The sequence below is a fragment of the Apaloderma vittatum genome, unplaced genomic scaffold (assembly GCF_000703405.1).
Source record: "Apaloderma vittatum isolate BGI_N311 unplaced genomic scaffold, ASM70340v1 scaffold19685, whole genome shotgun sequence".
Classification (NCBI taxonomy): Eukaryota; Metazoa; Chordata; class Aves; order Trogoniformes; family Trogonidae; genus Apaloderma; species Apaloderma vittatum.
The window spans coordinates 79,842-86,312 of record NW_009715703.1 but is presented as its reverse complement, the minus strand read 5'-3'; positions in this window follow the sequence as shown (position 1 = coordinate 86,312).

The following is a 6,471-nucleotide window of genomic DNA, read 5'->3' as shown; positions in this document are numbered from 1 at the left end:
TCAGAAAACAGCAGGATGGAGTACTCTGTTCTTGTCAGGGAGCAAGTAGGATAATGATGCACCATTTGCTGTATTGATCCAGGGGGGGTGCTTAGCCACTTTGCTTCTTCCAAGGGGAGTGGTAAGAACTGGTGTACTTCACATTTGTGAGAAGAACCATGAAATTGCTGCCTATGAAAAGCAGAATTTCTTACAAAGCATCCCAGAAATCAGATTTTCTTTCTTCTAACGCATGGTCTGTTTGGTTACAGGTTTTGCCGGCAAGCATGTTATGAAAATCAAAGTAATAATGTATTAAATAAAATTTACTTTTAGCCTTTGTTGTTTTCCTAGAGTAACCCTACTAGCACCATACTAAAGTCTGATGTTTTCTCTTTAACAATTATTAACACTTCAAGTCAAATTTTAGCAGCAAGTCAATCTCAGCCTACAGACGTCTCTGGGCCCAGATGAAATCTACCCCAGGGCATTAAGAGAACACTGACATTGTTGCAAGGCCACTGTCTATCATCTTTGAGAAGTCCTGGAGATCAGGGGATGCCCCTGATGACTTCAGGAGGGGCAAATGTCACATCCATTTACAAGAATGGCCCAAAAGAGGGCATGGGAAACTTCAGTCCCTGGGAAAGTAATGGAACAAGTCCTACAAATCATTACAAACTAAATTATTCTCCCTTTCCCACAAAAGGTTGGACCAGATGACCTTTCAAGGTCCCTTCCAACCTGGGCTGTTCTACAATTTTTCCCTCAGAAGCTAGTCAATAATAGTACAGACTATATTATTTCAGATAAAAGGAGGGGGAACATTACATAGCTAAAAAAACATTCCTTTTTTTTAACTCTGAAGTATTCTTACTCTATTATCAGTGAAAGCTTTAAAAAAAACCACTATAGCATAAAGCCCTCTCATTCCTCCCTAAAAGACAATCAAATAACAAGATCTCTAATAAAAAAGGAAAAGATTAATTGGAAAGCTGCCTTGAGAGACCAAATGTTTCAGACCTGACAGTTTTATAATGTAAGCAATTAGGGCAACATTATGAGTTATGTTATCACAGCCAGCAGCATGATCAGCAATTGTTTGTATTTCAGGGTCTATTCATGAGTACAGTACACAGAAAGTGGAGCACTAAAAGCAGATGAAACAGATGTTGATGGGATAGAGCTGACTTTTCAGCTGGATGCTGTTCTCTCCCTGTCAATGCCTTCAACGGATTTATCTGCATTAAAAGAAATGTAATCTTCAATAAAAAGAAAAACAAGTAAACTGTTGCCTATCAACGCTGTCTGTGGGACAGCCCAGGAAATGACACAAGTTCAGAAAGGAGACTTCTGCAGGTGTCAGATTAACTCAACTTCTTTTGGAAAGTGAAAATTACAGAAGAACATAGCATTTTAAAGGGCAGGGAATGCAACCAATTTGCACTACCCTCTGCTCATTTCTACAACTGAACCTGATCATTTCTGCTTGTTTTCTTGTTTCCAGTGGTGGAACACACATGGGCTCCCTCTCTTGGCCCATGGCTGCACGATAGTCTGGGATTTCATTTCACCCTTCTAAGTGACGGAACTATTAAACTCTTTATCAAGTTACTTCTTGTAACTGACGTTTTAATGCTCTGATCTATGTCTAGTGTAGAAGTTGGTCTTTGACTTCTACTAAAGAGGACATGTAGATGGATAAATACCTTTTTTACAGCTGGTATATGAATTTTCATAGCAAAATATTGTAAAGTGACTTTTGGTTCCAGAGAATCAGGTCCCAGAACAGCTGCTTCAATCCTTGCATTACAGATGGAAAAACATCAAGGTAATATGCATCATAACACCCACCTAGCCTTGCTACACAGTTGAACTAAAGGTTCAAAATAATTTCAAGGAAGAAAAGTAAATAATGTAGCAACAATTCATCTCAAAGGAATACTACTGTAACCACTGCATAATTACAAGCACTGCTATTTATTAGTATGCAAAGGAGCTAGACTCGTTTTGCTATCAGAGCAGTTCAAAGGATAAAAAGCCAAGGAAGTGGTACACATTATAATAAATCACATACAAAAATTCCCTGTTTGTTTCAGTGAACATCTTTACTTTAGAGGCATAGAGTGCAAAGTTTCTTCCTGAGAATAATAATAAAAAAACTGTTTAATTTTTATTTCCAGTGGTGCATTGTGCCTTCCAAGCTCATTCAATTGAAAAAGTACAAAGGTTTCTGTTTACAGAAGTTTTGTCAAAATGATTACAGAAGTTGTCATGGAACAATTTCAAAAACAAACTGTGTTATTTTCTTTTTATGGTCCCCTCGACATTTTCAGTTCTTTAGTGGTGACATAAGTTTCTGTTTTCACAAGAGTGGCAGTGTTTTCTCCGATAAACAGCAAAAGTTAAAAAAAAAAATCACAGGCATCTGTGAGTGTATTGAAAAGCCAATATTCCTAACTACTTTGTGTTTTTATGAATAAATGTTTATATACAGAAGAAAGAAATTAAATAAAAGAGGGAAGAAAACATTTTAAAGATGTTTTAAAGATACTACTTCTAGTGTAAGAAATCACTGACAAACTCATTTTGTCTCTGTGTACATGCATCTTTACAGACCAGGTCTGAGTAAATTATGGAAGAAAAATTATATTTGTACACCCTCAGAAGTCACACAAAAGAAAAAAAATGAACTGTGAAATAAAATCTTCAGAAACATAATGACTCCTTCTACATGGACAGGAAAAAAACTGATACATCTAAGAAAGCACAGCTCTACTTCATGGAAATAAAATGAGCAGTTTAAACAATAAGATCAACTATTTGCACTGGGTCAGTTTTTAAAAACAGTGTTCAAACAAGACATTTGAGATCAAGAGGGAGCTACGAACTGGATACAAGGCATTCTCTCCATAAATATGAAAAAAGAACGTTTAAAAAAACGTAATTGCTTGCAGCCATCTCAGAGAAATTTTGTGAATAGCCAACCACATCCTCTGAGATGCTCAGAGTGGAGCTCCCTTACATATTAATGGACAGCATTATCTATCAGAACTAGTACCTGTGCTACAAATCTGTCAGACTAAAGGAAATCTCAAGGGATACAAATCCTGCTGTGCTTGTAAGATGAGTTATTCCCCCTCTCTAAGTTGAAAGAAAAACAATTTAAAAACATCTTGGTACTTGGAAGGTTAGTGCTGGACCTGAGAGAGGCTGCTATCAAATTAGTCTTTAAAAAAAAACAACAAAAAAAAAACCCCTAAACTTGGTTTCCCTGAAGCTGTCCACTGTCAAATCTGCTCATCTACCTCACTCATCTGGCTTCAGAAAGAGAGAGCAGAATGAAATAGGTTTCCTCACTATTCCACTTTCTTTCACATTTAGATTTACTTTTACTTACAGTTCAGAGAAACACCAACTGATATAGCTTGGATGGGACCTCTGGAAGTCACCCGGTCCAACCTGCATCAAGCTGGGTTAATCAGAGCAGGTTGCTCAGGGATAGTCAAGTTTTCAGTATCTCGGATAACCAAGATTCCTTCCCCGCTGGAACAACCTGTCCCCACTGGGACAACCTATTCCAGCTTTTGACCACTTTCAGGATAAATATTCTTTACCTACACATACATGTGTATGGAACTTCCTACCTTCCAGCTTCAGTCCCTGGAATACCAATCTGTCACATGTAACCCTGGTACTAAAATGACAGCAACACTAGCAATTTTCCCAAGCATGTATCAAGATTTCAACAAGTTTACACAGTACTTCACTGAAGTGCAGGTCACCACACCTTTTTTTATTATTAATACTACCCTAAACACAAGAAGCAGCTCTATACTATGCTATGTTAAAATCAGTATTAAGGCAGATATATGCTGATCTGTCTACAACTGAACAGAACAGTTGTAGCTCCAGTAAACAGCCAGTACTACTCATATTGCACTGATGAAACCCCAGATCCAGTCCTGGCATAGACTTCTGTTGTGTTGCCAAACAGACTCAGTGCCTTTTAAGTCTCAGGAGAAAGAACTGACCATCCCCTTCCCACAACACTTCACTCCATACAGGACCAGCAAGGGCACCTTGACTTAACCCATTTAAACCAGGTTTTAAAATAGCAAACACAATGCAACCAAAAGAACTCCTGAGAGAGAAACATGGGAGAGGCACAGCTAAATCCTGTTATCTGCACCGAGGACTGTCAGAACGATGAATCAAAGGAGAAAACTGCATCCAGTAAATACCTCTATTTTTTTAAAGTATACTGCTTTGAGTTTTAGCACCTGTAAATATAAATTACTTGTGTACATGTATATCAAAACACCTATACTGCTCGTACACTAGAAGCATACAGAAGTGTTGTAGTAGATAAGTAACCACCTGTATACATTGCTTTCACCATAGACAGGTATTGATATGGCTCCCTGTTAAGCTCGTGCAGAAATTCACTGAGTTTTGAGTCCCAGTGACCACTGAGAACAGCTGAAGGATTTCTAATACCTGTCATGAATTACAGCAGAAGTAAATTAAAGCCTTAGTTATGAAACAGCTTCATATGGAAAGTCTGCAGTCCATTTTAGAGGAGTACTTACTTAGGAAATAACAATAGGGTCTATCTTCTTCCATGAAATACCATTTTGGCTCCTCTCTCTGAAATTACACAAAATGACACAATCCTAAAGTTATCAGAAATCGTTTTAAGCATGAAGTTAATGTACTTCTTGTAGGCTATGGAAAAAGACACGTCTGGTAGGTCCTCACCTTCCACAGTCTCTCAGGATGCTCCCTGCATAAGTATGTAAGCTGCTGGAATTAGTATGTCAGTGAAATTCCTGTCACTCTATTCTTTCCAATATTTGAAACAAATCCAAACCAAAGCACACTGGAACTACCTGCTTATATAAACACAGCTAAACTCTATAGACTGTGTGCTCAACAGACTTCATTGCAGCCAAGAAAGAGAGAACCTGTACTTTCCCGAGTGTCTCATCCAAAAAGCAGCACACTTCCAAAACAGGTCAGTTGGATAAGATATTTCCCTGTAATTATTAGTGCAATTGGTTTTGAACATGAGCCAGATAATTACCAAAATTTAAAATAAGCTGTTATCTCAAGTTCATAAGTGGCACTGACACTGAGTATTGTACCCATTCCCTAAATAACAAAAAATGTTAGAGCATTAACCAAGCAGTCAAATTCTTCTATTACTTGTATGCAGATTTACAGTGGCTTCAGGGGGATTCTATCAAACCTCAGAAGATCCATCAGAGACTAAAATTAACCAGAAGGTTTGCAGGAGAAAAGATGATCCAATACAAATATTTACCAACTGACATGCATATAAAGGGAGGTCTGCATGTGGGCACTCAAAGTTTTATAAATACAAGTAATGGAAACATCAGTAGCTTAATGACAAGACAAAATACTGATAATTAAATGATTTTAATAGTGTGTCAAGATGAAGAATAACAGTGCTGGGAAATGAGACTGGTAAATTATTATCCCTCGGGCTTGTTGTACACATTGTTGTTCGAGGGTGAAAAAGACAATGTGCAAACTCCTGAGCCATACATTTAGCTCTAACACAGTATCAGTGCCTCCAACTTCAGAGCTACCATCGTCAGGAACATTTTGTCATTATCACTCTCCTGGATCAACTAGACTGGTGAGAAGGATTTAGGAAGAAGAAAGTACCAAACCTGATGGGTAGATAGAATTTTTTAAGAGCCTAAAATAATGCAAGCAGGATAAGAAGGTTGCCCCTCCACAGAAATACTGCTTTCCTTGTCATTTCCCAATACGTATTTGGACATCCTTTTCAAAAGTACTTTGGAATAAGAAAGGAATGATGTGAATACATAACAAATACGCACTGCATAGATATTGAAAAACCCAGTTATAGATTTTCTGTCAGGCAATATTGTAATTTGTAACCCTCATGGATCTACTGGGGCCCTATAATAGACAACCCACTCTCTGATTTTATTTTACCAGCAAAACATTCAATAGGATCTGCCTTAGCAATAAGATAATACATAATACCAGTTCCACATTTAGTTACAGTTTCAGTTCAGCTGATATCCCTGGTAGTATGCTTATCTAACAGAGCAGTATAATCTACCATAAACTTACATTCCTTTTAGATAAATAAAGGACTATACCATACCATAATATAAATGCTGTTACAGTAAATTCCAGTAGACATAAACTTGATTGTTGGTGTATTTTATATTTTTTCTGAGGAAATTATTTTATAAATCTAAGATAAAATATCTCAAAAAAAAATTGCAGACAGTGGTCCAGATCTAGCAAACATTTGGTTCTGCTAACTGTGTTTATGAAAGCAGGAACATTCTTGCAGTTCAAGATTTGTGTAGTTATGTGATTACAGAAAATCAAATATTTGCTAGTTAAGGAGACAATGAAACAAATAAGAGACAGAATTAACAGGAGTGACACGATGGGGCAAAAGGACTAGTCCCTCTTCTCACA